Source organism: Arachis ipaensis, chromosome B9, assembly GCF_059453495.1.
Source record: "Arachis ipaensis isolate K30076 ecotype BB chromosome B9, ASM5945349v1, whole genome shotgun sequence".
Lineage (NCBI taxonomy): Eukaryota > Viridiplantae > Streptophyta > Magnoliopsida > Fabales > Fabaceae > Arachis > Arachis ipaensis.
The window spans coordinates 144,488,379-144,504,411 of NC_142444.1; the positions used below are offsets into that span (position 1 = coordinate 144,488,379).

General features: G+C 32.5%; 1 long non-coding RNA gene and 1 pseudogene across 2 annotated transcripts; both read right to left on the minus strand.

Annotated features, from left to right (window-relative positions):
- Window positions 1-815: 815 nt before the first annotated feature.
- On the minus strand, window positions 816-6,497 carry LOC107616462 (lysine histidine transporter-like 8; annotated as a pseudogene). Its single transcript, XR_015899151.1, has 5 exons — window positions 5,978-6,497; window positions 5,752-5,887; window positions 5,045-5,473; window positions 4,356-4,478; window positions 816-1,193 (listed from the first exon to the last, which is right to left on the minus strand). The product of XR_015899151.1 is annotated as a lysine histidine transporter-like 8 (transcript).
- Window positions 2,256-4,114, minus strand: LOC110269757 (uncharacterized). Its single transcript, XR_002358519.2, has 2 exons — window positions 2,773-4,114; window positions 2,256-2,434 (listed from the first exon to the last, which is right to left on the minus strand). It is a non-coding gene; the product is annotated as an uncharacterized LOC110269757 (long non-coding RNA).
- Window positions 6,498-16,033: the final 9,536 nt, after the last annotated feature.

A 16,033-nucleotide genomic window follows, 5' to 3' on the forward strand; every position in this document is an offset into this window, starting at 1 on the left:
AGGTTTCCCATAACGCAATCGATTGGACTTCAGGTTATGACAAAACAATCGATTGAAAATCGCAAGGCAGTATGGTTTTCGCAAAAATCAATCGATTGGTCATATTACCCAATCGATTGAACGATGACTAGAATGTGCATTTTTAATAATTCAATCGATTGTTTATAATACTAAATCGACTGAAGGCTTCAAAGCAACTTGAGGTCTCACAATTCAATCGATTGGTTTTGTTACCCAATCGATTGAAGTCATCAAAGCAATATAGATTTGCCTAATTCAATCAATTGATTCTCTTTGAAAGATATGGGATACTCAGTTGAAACCTTCTATGATGTAGATTGCATTCATAGGATTCTTGATCACTTTATGTCTATATACCTTCTTGTAACAGCTTCCCTATTAATACTCGAAGAGGGAACACTGATAGCTGCAGATGATCCATTGACGTCGATGACAATGGTGGCAAGCTTGTTAGATTGATATCTTGCTGAGGTGGCTTCAGATGCTAATTTGAGCTTGTCTAAGTTCCAGGCACTTGCTGTTGCAGCTCCGGACTATTCTAGGCCGCTTGATGATGGTATATATCATGCAGTAGATATTTACCTTAAGGTTAGATCACACTGGATAGTCTAGCTTGCTTAATAAATTTATTTCAATATACCAATGTTACATATTTTTGCAACTGAAATTGTGGAAGACAATAATGAAATGTTGTTTGGAACTTGCTACCTTTGCCAAACCTATATTCTGAAAGAACATATAATAAACTTAATGGTAAAATAATAATAACAAGTCTTTAATATTTGTGTGTTTGGAATTTCGTAATTCTAATGTAAAACATCAATATACTGCAAGCACATCCGTGGCTGATAGATACTGAAAGAGAGCAACTTTGCAGATTGATGAACTGCCAAAAACTCTCAATTGAAGCAAGCACTCATGTAGCGCAAAATGAAAGATTACCTCTTCGTGTAATTGTTCAAGTCCTGTTCTTCGAACAACTTCGGCTTCGCATGTCAATATCCGGCTGGTTCTTTGTTTCTGACAATCTTGCAAACTCACAAGAACAAAGTGGAAATCTCGGCCTCCATAGGAGTGATGGTAATCATCAACTGGACGCTGCAGGGGGAACAGACAATGTGAGAGAACGTCTTTTGCAGATCGAGAAGGAATGCTCAGAAATTCGAAATGAGCTGCAGAAGTTGACAAAGACAAAGAGAAGTTGGAACATTTTCTCTAGAATGTTTGGCTTTAGGAGAAAAACAGATTCTAGCAGTTCAAAAGAATCAAATAGCACTAATGCAAAGACACAATCGTCCACTGTAAATGGAAAACCAAATCAAGAAAGTAGTTGATCGTGATCATTGATGTCCAAGTAGGTGGAGATAAATTGTGTCTTTTCTGCAACAAGTTCTACTTCTCTATTTGAATGAGTTTATAACTACAATCAAATTGACAGTAGAATAACAGGTTTAGATGATGGTATTTTAGTCAATGTCTTAGATTAGTTTATTCTTAGGATATGAACCTCTAGAGTAAACAATAGTCACCTCTTAGACAAAGTAAAATGACCGTTCAATCAAAGAAAGACAAGGATTCTCTTCCATTGAGATTTGAGACTTATGGCATTTTGCAATGGTTAATTGATACTTAGAATTTAAGATGCTCTTCAGAATTGAGAAGTCATGCTTAGATCTAATCATCATGATGCTTAACTTTTCTTATATTAGTTTGTCATGTTCGTCTTTATTATGTGACGTGCTTTGTTGCCTTAAGATAATTGAACCAAGATATTGTTGTAGCATATAACAATATTTAGGTGATTATGTTATTATCGTATAAATAGATTTATTTAGTGAGTATAATCAAACATTAATAGAAATGATAGCAGGGAGTTCTTTATGGGAGAAACTTCACACCCTATCTGTGATAACATTTATCGAAGATGTAAAAAAATAACTCTTGTTTTAATATTGATTATGTTGAAGAACTCTACCATAATGACAATTCGTTTTGCACATTGTAAAAATACCATTTCGTTCAACAAAATGGTACACACGCACTAAAAGTCAACTACATAAATAATTCATTAATTTAGATGTTCTTTACGTATCCACATGACCGGATTCTATATAAATAACTCATTAATTTAGATGTTCTTTTAATGAAGAACGTAAAGAGTATGAATATCTAGATTTAAATAGAATTTAGAGGGCAATGATAGTTCCACAAATAGTGCATATTCATGTAAACCAGGAACACGTCAAATATGTTATCTATAACAAAGTAACAGATTGTTCCAACAGCAAATTAAACCCAATATCATTCGGGTATGTACATTATTCCAATCAAAGGGGTTTTTTGCGAGTCAAGAGTTACATTCGACGCATTTATCCAGTTCCCAGCACATACTATATTACGCCATTAATAGCACCTGAAACAAACAACAAAATAAGATCAGTCTCCAGAACCAGCATGTGCAGAAATCGTGCGATTCCTTCAATAAATAACCTTTACTAGTAATGAGTTAATAAACCATTTGCGCATAATCAAACGTGAAGACCGAAGACTCAAGGGGGAACAAATGTAAATTCGGAAATTTAGATTAAGACTCGGCTCAAACACATCAAGAACAAAATTATGAATCCACGATGTTCAGGAAAGGTAAATTCAAACACAGAAATAGATTACATAACAAGCCAATTGTTAATTAAACGCAAAATCACGGGGAACCCTAAAATCAAGAAGAATATGGAAGAGGAAAGAAGAGACCTTTGAAGAGGAATTTTAGTTGTAGTAGAGCTCGAGGCCCATGCCGTCGTGGATCTCGTAATCTTTGAGGGTGATGTGATCCTTGTAGATGGTTTTGTTAATCCAATGGACTGATTCTCTCCGAAACACGATGTCACAACGCTCGAGGGATGTAACGGATTAAAAATAAATTTTTAATCGATTGAGATTGCCAAAGAATTTATTAGAATTAATGGAAGATCTAATTCGTTATTGTTTTTGTTTTTTATTATTAATAAATATAATAGATGAATGATAAAATAATAATTTATAAAATAAAAATAATTTTTATAATTAAATAAAATATATGGGTTAATTTGTAATTAAATTTAGAAAAGGACTATTTAGCAGTTATTAAAAAACTTAAAAAACATGTTTTGTTATGAGACCATTTAATGGTCCAAACGTTCTGGGACCATCGAATCCTGTGCCAACAAAGTTTACGCCACCTTTGACAATGCTACTTTGTTAAATTGCCAACCTGACTGTGACAAAATTTAATGACATGTATATAAAATGGTGAAACTCCGTCTATGCTACACCTGTAGTACATACTGCTATTAGACCGACTATGTTTTATGGTATAGAGTGTTGGATGACTAAAGTAGAGCACAGACATAAGTTATGTGTGACAGAGATGAAGATGTTGAGATAGATGAGTGATCGTATGCGATTGGATAGAATAAGGAACAAACATATAAGAGAGAGTTGGAGTAGCACTTATTTTGGAAAAGATGGTAGAATCGCGTAAAACCGACAGAGTACCCAGTCAAGAGGGTGGATGAGATGGAAGATGAATAAGAGGTGAAAGGCAGAGAATGACCTACTACCCATGAGGTGGTTAAACGAGATCTACATGTAAACAGTCTTTCTGTAGACATGATACATGATACATGATAAAGTTCAATGACGTTATTTGGTTCATGTAGCCAACCCTACTTAGTGGGACAAGGCTTTATTGTTAATAAAGTACCAACCTGGTCCTTGTCCATTTCTCAAAATAACAAGACGACCCTTAACCAAAAACATGTTCCATTACGGTCCCTGACCCTGTACTCCGTCTGCCAACCCGGTCCTTCTGTCAGTTTCACGGCGAAAACTCGACGGAAATTGCTAACGTGTCAGGTTCAAAAATGGACAGGAACCTAATTGTCTCTAAATTTAAATTGGTTAGGGGTTTATTTGTCCTTATTATTCTTTAAACAATATTTTTAATTATATTTTTATTCATTATATTAATATTCTTTTTTTAATAAAAAATATAAATTAATTAATAAATTATTTAAATTTAAAAATATCATTTATTATAAAATCAAATAAATAATTTAACTATAATTTTTAAATATATAAATAATAAACATTAAAATTCAGTTAATACATTAATAATAATAACCTTTGGCCATTAAAGTAATTTAATTAGTTAAAGTATAAGATTATATATAAGATTATAATTACTAAAAATTTAAATAATAACCCTTTGGCCATTAATAATAATACCAATTTAAATACTAAAAATTTAATTTAAACCGCTTAATTAATTAATTAAAGTATAAGATTATAATTACCATTTGGCCATATTCCGCCAATGGATAGGGTAAATAAGCATGCGACAATGAGTGCGTATGAAGCCTTCACTCCTTTCCACATTGGCACGTGCATGGATGCTTCTCGCTTGAAGGCATAGTGGCCTGAAATAATCAAATATGATATTCAATTATTTATTAACCGAAGAAAATTCTTCAAGAGATACATTAAAGTGAAAACTCAGATACAGTCCACTTCACTTGAAGTTGATATTGAAGAACCGTTAGATAATTTGACTGATTTAACTAAATTTTCATCTAACGTTTCTCAGATATCAACTTCACCTAAAGTCGACTTCAGCTGAGTTTTTACCGATACATACATACAAGTCCCACCAACCCACTAATTAATTGCAACTATATACAAGTCCCTATCTAACAACTCTTTCAATAATTCATTGTATCCAAATTTTCTTCTTATTCATTTCTGGACCATTTCAATGGTGATACATGAAAAAGGATAAAAATCATCCATTAACTTCACCATTCTCTTTGTGACTCACAATTATTATTAAGTAAAAATTTATGTGTAATTGTTTTTATGTAAAATTATTATTTAAATTTTTTTATATAATATAATAAATTTGACTAAATCATCGTTTCAAGGCTCTCCATTATTAATTTTACATAAAAATAATTACATAGCAAAACAAGATAATTATGATATATACCTGAATTTCAAGGATGAGATTATGTCCCCTAAAAACAAAGGCAACAATCCCAAGTGCATTAAGAATATTAAAAGCATCCTTAGCACTGGTTCCATGCCTAACAGGATTATAGTTAACACCGGGTAGGGTACCCTGAGCAACAGAGGTGATCCAAATGGAAGTACAGAAGCCTACAGCAGTGACAGCACCAATGAGTGAAACCCCAGCAATGGAGTTCAAACTTGGCAACTGGGACAGCACCACTGCCACACATGTGAACACCAGGTACCACTCTACTGTGGTCATGGGCTTTGCGGTGCACGTGGTCCCGCATATGATTTGGTAGAATGTTCTTGCTGTTGATGCTCCCAATATTATTATGGTTGTGCATGTCCCTGCTGATAGGTATATTATTGGAAACATTGCTAGCACTCTTCCCAGTTTCTCCCCTGCAATAATAATTCATATTAAACATTATATTATTTGTTATCTTATGCAAATAATTTCATCTTATAATTATAATATTATGAGTAAAAAAAATTTGACTAAATTACTTAACATAATACAAACTCAGGTACAGTTGACTTGATGTGAAGTTGACAGTTGAGAGTTGTTAGATGACAATTTAATCAAACCATTTAACGATTATCAGTTTTACATGAAATTAACGGCATATGAGTTTCCACCTGTACGGGAATATCGGAGTTATCATAAATAAATTTCATAACAAATGTAGGAAATCAGAGTTGAAGGTATCGACTGAAACGAATTCCATGCTCCACAGATTCGTGAAGATGCACCAACAACCATAATGTGTATAATTGCCATACAAAAGCTACACTCAAACTGATTATTCCCCATGTCCTGCATACAAAAATTACACTGATTAGTTTCCTTTTTTATTAATTAAAATACTTATTAATCAAAGATTTAATTAATTAATTAATTACTTACCAACCAAGAACAGTGAAGGAGAAAGGAAGAATAAGAGCCTGAATTCCAATCCCAGAACAAAGAGTATGAAAAGCAGCATAGAACTTGTTTCCATTCCTTGATTGAGTGATTGGAAGGCAAGCATCATGAGGATCAAGCTTTGTGAACCTCAGCGCTTTCCTCACAGGGCTTCCCAAAGGTGTGATAAACCTTGGTGTCAAATTTGAGATCCTTAATGGTGTTCTTGGTGTCTTTGGTGTCTTTGTTTTACTTGTTGCAATCCCACAACTTCATCTCCATTCTCTGAATGCAGAAGTGGTGACCTTGTTAGTGATGGTGAGTGAAGCTGAGAGGGTGGACACGAAACTGGTGGTGATGACACCATTGGTGTCCCTGTTCTTGGTGTTATTGGTGCAGAACTTATTTCCATTGTTTTCTTATTAGCTTCATTTGTAGCCATAGCCATAGCCATCTTTGTTTTTTCACCCTCTCTGGCTATGTCTTCTAATTTGCAAGCACCCTTTTTATTTGTGCTATTGTGTTTGTGTTTGTATGTACATGTATTTATATACATGTAACTAGTTAGGTGGCTGATATTGTGTTCAATTATTAATGTTAATTGAGGCTATGCAAATATCTTGACTTGGAATCATGGTATTTCCACATACATTCCTTTTTTGACACAACTTCTCAATCTATATAGTACATCATGCATAGTTGCATACATTCAAAGATTAGAAAATAAAATAAAAAAGTATTAGTTTATATTTCTTTTATAGGTTAGTCCGGCTCATCCTTAATTAAATATCTTTTATTTTTATTAAATAAAGAGTGTTATATTCTTTGTTAATTAAATAAATTTTAATTTTTTATTTATTATATTTTATATCAATTGTTTAAATTTATGGCTTATTATTTAGGATTTAAAATTTAGAGTATTTTATTTTTATTTATTTTATTTTATCTTTAATAGTAAGTTAACTTTTAAGGAACATTGCACTTCTTTCTTTTTTTAAAGCGCATTAGCATTTTCAATATGACCCATAATATTTATTTATTTATTTATAAAAGTATATCTTAATCTCTATGCTCTGTTATAAATCATTTATTACTTTTCAGTTTTATAAAATGCATGTTTGTTTATATTAGTCGACAATATAAGTACGAGGAGATATTAAGGCAGCTATAATAAATCAAGAAGTCTTTTATGTCTTTATGTGGTGGGTAATAAGTGTCGTCAAACATTAAAAGTTAAAATCATTCCCTAATTATAGTAAGATTCAACTCCCTAACTAAAAGCATTTTCTAGTTTGTTAGTGTATATATTAGGAATGGCAGAACAATCCGATTCTGGGAGGATAGATGGCTATCGGCTGGAGTATTGAAAGATATGTTTCCTAGGCTTTTCTCGGTCTCAACTCTTCATGAATCTGTGATAGCAGACTGTGGTTTTTGGGATGGGCTAGTGTGGATTTGGAGTTTCCAGTGGAGGAGAGAGTTGTTCCAGTGGGAGTTGGACTTAGTACACCAGCTTCATGAGATCTTACGGTCATTCAAGCTTACAAATGGGAGGAAAGATAGTGTGGTATGGAAATTTAATAAAACAGGTGACTACTCAACAAAATCCTTTGTGCGAGTGATGCAGGAGGAAGTCCTACCGGAGGAGGTTACCAGCTATAGCTTCACTAGTGCTGTTTGGAAAGGATTTGTCCCCCCGAGGGTTGAACTCCTTTCTTGGTTTGCGTTAGTCGGAAGGGTCAACACAAAGGATCGACTGTGCAGATTACGGATTATTAACCAGTAGGACAATAGGTGTCTTCTCTGTGGTAAGCCTGTGGAAACCGCGTATCATCTGTTTCTTAGTTGTGAGATTACATGGCAGGTGTGGTGTGCTTGGCTAATGGCCTTTCAACAAAGGTGGAGCTTTCCGGGTACTTTGAAGGAACATTTTGAGAGTTGGACGAGCTTTCTAGGAAGGAAGGTAGATAGGAAGACATGGTTCATTGGATTCTTTGCTGTTATCTGGACAATTTGGCTAGAAAGGAATGGCAGGCTCTTCCGAAATAAGAGTTCAAGAGTAGGGGACATTATTAACAGATCGTTTACGTTCTACGAAGAATGGAGTGGTGCTGAGCCCTTTGGGTGTTGATGGCCGGGTCACAGTGTCTAAGAATTGTATGTTATCTTGTTTTATTCTTACTATAGCTTTGCTATCTGCTCCACTCTGCTGTGTTGAGCTCTCTTTGATTCAAAAAAAAATTTTACTCCCTCCTTTAACCTTTTGAATCGAAACCTTTTACACACAAATATGTAGAATATTCGTACTTTTTAAATTCTCACAATTAAATTAAGAATACTACTAAAAGAAAGTTAAATATTATCATCTTTATGGTATTTTTTGAAGTATTAGCCATCATCAAAATGAGTTGCGACTTGAGAATTAGTTCAATTCACTTGTAAAAAAGTCACTGAAATTATGATTTGTTTAAAAGTAGGTTATTTTGTCTCGATTTAAATAACTCGCAAGTTAAACATGTTCAGATTGAATGAGTATGGATTAGCTCATCTGTTTTTTTTTTTTTTTTTGGGATATATAAAGTCTGATGAGTTTATATTATGTGTTATCTTTGCTATGGATTTGTTAACTATATTTTAAACTTTAAATAATTTATTATAAAAATATATATATGAATGCATGATAATTTTTTTGTTTGTGTGAAAACTAAGTAAAAAAATTACTAAAATTATTATGAGAAGCTTTGTGTGAGAACGAAGTTGAGCACTTTGGCATGGCATGTGACATCTATCTATCTATTGTTGGAATTTTTCCAGAATTTCTTAACTCAAAAATTATCTATATTAAATCATTAAGAAAGAAAATACTGGATGCAAAAGCGTATCTGAATTCATAAACATAAATCATGATTGGAAGAGTCTGGATCTTGTGGTTCTTTCGATCTTCCTCAACTAAAAGCCTTTTGTATCCCTAGGCGACTGAATTGCAACTCTTTTGATGGGGAAAGAGCAACAAATGCGGCTTTAGTATATTGGGGACCGAAATCCTGAAGGCACTATTTATATTTGAGCATGACACCCATTAAACCCTAAAGCCCAAATAAAATAGTATCTAAAGTCCAAAAGACAATATATCTAAAAACCAAAAGATAATTATCTAAAGAATAAAAGATAATATCCGGTTTTATTCTCATTTAATTCCAAATCAAAAGTAATAATGACTTATTCAATTTAGCATTTAAAACAATAAATGAGATCACCATTATATAAGTCATTTAATTTGAAATAGCATAATTCTGATTATAATTAATATATGTATTGCCCACAAACAAATTAGAAAATTAAAATAATTTCCTAACAATCTCCCACTTGGGCTATACATATATTCTTTCTTAACATAATCACATCTTTATGAACTTTATGTGCACATCTGAATGCTATTTCTCTCATTACTTTAACAATTTGGTTCATCTCATATATTAGATATGGAATCATCGCAACTTTTATCACATTAATTTCGTGACTAAACCACGACAATCACCATCCTAACATACTTAACGACATAGATCAAATTTGGATGAGTAATATGGAAATTACATGCCAAGTGATCTCATGCATGTCTATTTCTAGCTGGTCCAACTTTAAAACTTTATTGAGATCAAACACAAAATAAATGTTGCAAAATGAACATTTCACATAACATGAAACAAACCATCAACTTAACTCTGAAGAAAAATAATCCAATTATCTGTCATAGGACATATAGCATAAAATAAACTCCCATTAAACCAAGGCATCGCAAATATTGACACCCATCCGAGCAGTGTGCTCATGAAAGACTTTAGAGATCGATTCCTTGGTTAATGAGTCTGCTAGCATATACTCTGTTCCTATATGTTCTATGAAAATCTATTTTTCTTAACATTTCTCTTTGACAACTAAGAACTTGATGCCTATATGCTTCGATTTTGTCAAGCTCTTATTGTTGTTGGAGTATAATACTGCTGACTTATTGTCACAAAATATCTTTAATGGCCTTTCAATGTCATTTACTGTATGAAGCTTAATGACAAAGTTTCGCAATCATATGCCATGAAATCGGAATCAGAGTACCTAATGATCTCCAAATTTTCTGATCTCCGATAAATAAGTATGTAATCTTTTGTTCTCTTTAAATAACACATTACGCGTTTAACAACTATCCAATAATCTATGCTCGGGTTGCTCAAGTATCTACCCAACACTCCCACTATAAATGATATATCAGAATGTGTGCACGCTTGAGCATACATTAAATTTCCTAGTGCTGATGCATAAGGTTTATCATGTATTGCTGTCTTCTCAAGATCATTTTGAGGCATTGCTTCAGACTAAACTTGTCTCCTTTTGCTATGGTTGTGTCCATTGGTCTACAAATTTTCATGACATATCTACTTAAAACCTTTTTGATATAGTTCTTTTGTGATAATCCAAGAATACCTTGAGAGCGATCTCTTAGTATCTTGATTCCTAATACAAAAGAGGCATCACCAAGATCTTTCATTTTGAAATTGTTCGATAGAAATTTCTTAGTTTCATATGACAAGCCTATATCGTTACTGGCAAGTAGAACGTCATCAACATATAAGACCAAAAATATGTATTTACTCCTACTGAACTTGCGGTATACACATTTATCTATAATATTTACCTCAAAACCATATGAGGTAATGACTTGATTAAACTTGTGATACCATTGACGGAAAGCTTGTTTGAGACCATAGATGAATTTTCTCCTTTCTCTGTTGGATCTCCTTAATGACACTTCTTGAGGTTGTTGAGCTTGCTGTATGGATTGGGATTGAGGAGGATTCTCATTATTTTCCTGTACTGTAGCAGCATCTTGAGCAACAACAATATTCTCATTGTTCTCTTGTATTGCAATTGGATTTACAATAGGATTCTCGTTGTGCTCTTGTACTATAACTGTATCTTGAACAATAATAGGCACAAAGACCTGATCATTGTCAGTTATAGAATCTTCATCAAAAGCTACATTCCTAATATTTCCTTCCCCCCAAACTCAACATCCTCAAGAAATCTCGCATTTTCCGTTTCAAAATAGACCTTGATGTAGGATTGTAAAACTTGTACCCCTGTGAATGCTCAGTGTAATCAAAGTAGCAACTAATTGTCCTTGAGTCCAATTTTCTTTCATGCGACCTATAAGGTAGCGCCTCAGCTGGACATCCCCAAACATGCAGATGCTTTATACTGGGCCTTTTTCCAGTTCAAATTTCATAAGGGGTCTTGTTAACTACTTTACTTGGCACCCTATTAAGGATGTACACTGCGGTCTTTAAAGCTTCTCCCCAGAGTGATTTAGGCAAGGAAGAATGACTAATCATACTTCTCACCATGTCCTTAAGAGTTCGGTTCCTTCGCTCTGCAACACCATTCATGCTAGGTTTGCCTAGCATGGTGTATTGCAGAACAGTACCACACTCCTCTAGGAAAAGAGCAAAAGGACCGGGACGTTGCTCACCTGAACCGTCATATCTTCTGTAGTATTCACCACCACGATCAGATTTGACAGCTTTAATTTTCTTTCCAAGTTGAAGTTCAACTTCAGCTTTGAAAGACTTGAAAACATCCAAGGCTTGGGACTTTTCATGAATTAAATATAGATACCCATAACGAGAGTAATCATCTATGAACGTAATAAAGTACCGTTGTCCATTCCAAGAGACAGTAGAAAATGGGCCACATATATCGGTATGTATCAGTTCCAAGACATCTTTAGCTCTCTCGGCACCCAATTTCCTTTCGTTTGTCATTTTCCCCTTTATACACTTAATGCAGACTTCAAAATCCGTCAAATTTAGGGGTCCAAGAATTCCATCCGACACGAGCCTCTAAATTCTCTATTTAGAGATGTGACCTAGGCCTTTGTGCCATAATGATGTCAAATTCTCATTTAGTTTTTGTTTTGTACCCGTTTGCAGTATTTCATTATTATAGAAATTTAAGTCAAGCCTATATAGATTATCCACCAAATGACCAGAGCAAATATTATTCGAATTATAAAAGAGACTGACTTTATTGTCTCCGAACGAACAAAAATAACCTAATTTGTCCAAACAAAAAACAGAAACCAAATTCTGTCTAAATGACGGTACATAAAATGTCTCTAATAAATCTAAGTAAAATCCACTCGTGGAACATAATCTAAAGGTTCCTATAGCTTCGACTGCAACTATATTACCGTCTGCCACATAGATGTATCTTTCAGCATCACTTGGCGGTCGGCTCCACATGCAACCCTGCATAGTAACACTTACATGAGTAGTAGCAGCAGAATCTACCCACCAAGTATCAACAGGTGCATAACTTAAACTAGCCTCAGAACAAACAAAAGTAAGAATTATACCCTTCTTTACACGCCAGGTGGCATATGTAGTATAATTCTTCTTCATGTGTCCCACCTTCTTACAGAAGAAACAGGTTGAAACTTGATCCTATTTCTTAGCCTTTTTCTGCTGAGAAGGCACATCCGAAATAGTATCACGCTTTCTTTTATACTGAGAAGATGAAGCTATGTGAGCACTTTCAGTCTTATCTTACTGTAGCCTCTTTTCTTCTTGCACACAGTGAGATATAAGCTCATTTAAAGACCAAGTGTCCTTTAGAGTGTTATAACTCACTTTGAATTGCCCAAAGTGTGCAAGAAGGGAGATCAAAATGAAATACACGAGTAAGTCTTCAGATAACTCTAACTTTAGTGCTTTCAATTTTGAAGCAAGATGAGACATTTTCATAAGGTACTCCCTTATGTTCCTTTTATCTTTATACCTCATGGAGACAAATTTGTTCAAAAGGCTACTTGTCTCCGCTTTTTCATTCTTAGCAAAGAATTTTTTAAAATCTTTTAGGAACTGTTTGGCATCTTTATCCTCAGTAATTGAGCCCCAAAATGCCTCAGGAATTGAGCGCTTCATGATCATAATGCTCATTCGATTGGATATCTCCCACTTCTCTATTTTAACCTCATTGAGATTTTCTAGAATGGAAGTTGGTTTCTCCTCTCGAAGAACTATATCTAGATCCATACAATCGAGGAAAATTTCCACGGTATCCTTCCAAACCTTAAAGTTTGAACCATTCAACATAGGAATACTGCTAATTTATGCAGAAACATTGGTAGCTGAAGCCATAGTTTCTTTATTATAATAGAAAACATGCAGTAAACATTAGTTAAATAATGAGAAAAAAATCCATATGAGATATCTAGAACAACATTAATTTTCAATCTTTGGATAGAAAAATTAACTGTAAGTGATACTCTCATTGCAGTAATCAAATATTGTCAAAATTCCTGTCACACATTAAGTCTTTTTTTGGACCGACTGAATGCGCACATGGAAACTTAAATTTCGCAACCTATTTATTATCGCATATATTTTCTATTAATTGGCCAAACAATAATCATTCTTTGGGCCGATTATTGACCGCATAATTAATAGAAAATAATCAAAAGTGTGCAATGCTTATTATTCGGCCAAACAATAAACTTCATTTGGGCCGATTATTGTTCGCATAAATAATAAGCATTATTTTATTCTTAATTAGCTACCCAAATATGTTTTTACCATCAATATGTGTATGTAATTCGGCGAAATACAGACCTTCCTTTGGGCTGACCAATATTCGCATGAATTATATATCACCATATTTCTAATGTTTTGAAATCAATTTTCATAAAAGAGGCTACTTTGGCAACATAATGTTCAATCAATTTATTCCAAAACCAAATCTTTATAAAATAGGTGGGTATGATAATTCAAATTGTTACTAGTTTCCTTATGTAACAATAAAAAAATACTTAAATTCTAAAAGAAATTAAATCTTAATGGTGTCTTTTCACTCCTTAAAGAAAGACATAATTATAACTGTTCAACAAATTTATATGGCAAAAATTTTTTTTTATCCATTAAGATTAGAATCAATCATTATGATTCAATCCATGCAAAACAAAAAAATAATAAATTTACCAAAAGAATGAATCCATATAGAATGGTATAAAAAAAAAAGGTTAACAAACAAAGAACCTCTTTTTTTTATTTAACAAAAATTGAATTCACAGATTAAATCATAGTACATACAAAAAGCTTTATGATAAATATGCTAATTCTATGGATGTGCAGTGTTCATAATAAAAAAATTAATTAAATTCTTTTAATTTTATGAATTAACAGCTCCAATATTTAGAATTGAAACACAGATAAAAAATGATATGCACATATATAAAAGAATGCATCATTTTTTTAATATACCTTTTGTATTTTTTATTGTGCTCTTCATGTACTATTTGTGTACTCTTTATGCACTCTTTATATACTCTTTTAGGTTTATTAACATGTGCTATGCAATCCAAAAGCAGCACATATTTGAATCTAATTTCACAACCTCAAATTAAGATTCAAATTAAAATAAAATAAATTTATAATTTCTTAATGATTTAATCATAGACAGCTCTGATAACACTTGTTGAAATTTTCCCAAAATTTCTTAACCCAAAGATTATCTATATTAAATCATTAAGAAAGAAAATACTGAATGTGGAAGCGTATCTGAATTCATAAACATAAATCATGATTGGAAGAGTCTGGATCTTGTGGTTCTTTGGATCTTCCTCAACCAAAAGCCTTCTATATCCCTAGACGTCTGAATTGCAACTCTTTTGATGCGGAAAGAGCAACAAAGGCGGCTTTAGCATTTAAAACAATAAATGAGATCACTATTGTATAAGTCATTTAATTTGAAATAGCATAATTTGTGATTATAATTAATATATGTATTGCCCACAAACAAATTAAAAAATTAAAATAATTCCCTAACAATCTATAATAATAATAATAATAATAATAGGAATATAGTTGTGGTCTTTGTTTGACAAGTGCCATATCTAAATACTTGACAAGTGCTAAATTTATTTAATTGACAAGTGACACAGATAAAATAAAGATCCAAAAACTATTTCAATTATTTATGATGGATAAAAAAATACACCTTATCCTTATTATTTTAACATTAATTTTAAACTAATGTTACAAATGGTTATTTGTTTATTTGATTATTTCCAACACACTGTTTAAAGAGAATGATGGAGTTGAGTACAATATTTTCTTTTTGAGTATACCGATTTAAATTTAGGTTAAAAATCAATTCTTTGCTAGATTCTCTTTATCTCTATTTTTCTTCTTTCTGTTTTGCGCTTACTTTTTTTCCGATTAAGTAAACACAAATGGAGCTATCACCGACGAGAAAGAAAAAATAAGGAGTTTGCTGCTGATGGAAGCAGTAACAGTGACCGCTGATAATACAAAAAGGAAAAAAGATAGAGAGAGTAAAAGACAGAATGAAGCAGAGAAGAAGAAAACAACACAGTGACGAAAAAAAGTACGACGGCAGAAGGAGTAGAAGGAGACGACGACGGTGATGGATTGACCACGTGAATGATCATCCAAAAAAATAGTTGTAACTGCATGACTGTATAAAATATTTTACACTGTCAGTACATGAAAATTAAACTCTTTTCTTTATTTAAACATTAATCATATGTTCTTTATTTAAAATAGCTTATAAAAACTCCTTTGATAGTACAAGTTATAAAAAAAATTAGTTCTATGATAGCAATCTTATTTTTGAAAGTGAGATTATTTATTTTAACTTTTAAGTACAAATCAAGTTGGAATTGATTTCTTTATTTTAAATTTCTATTTCACCTTCTTAGAAAGAAATAAGGAAAGTAAAAATTAATTAAAAACATTAGCAGCATATTTAATTAAAATAAAAATGATTCAAATAAAAAATTACACACAGAATTATATTTTGCAATTTGCAGCTATCCACCAAAGACAAAATAGTAATTAAACTCTGCCATATTAAAGTGAAAGTCAGTAAAAAAAATTGTAGAGATGTAAATATAAATGTCAAACAACATGACAACAAAAAATAATTCTTATTTCGTTAATTATAGTAACAAAATTTGTTTGTATATAACGAAAATAGTGTATGAAATAA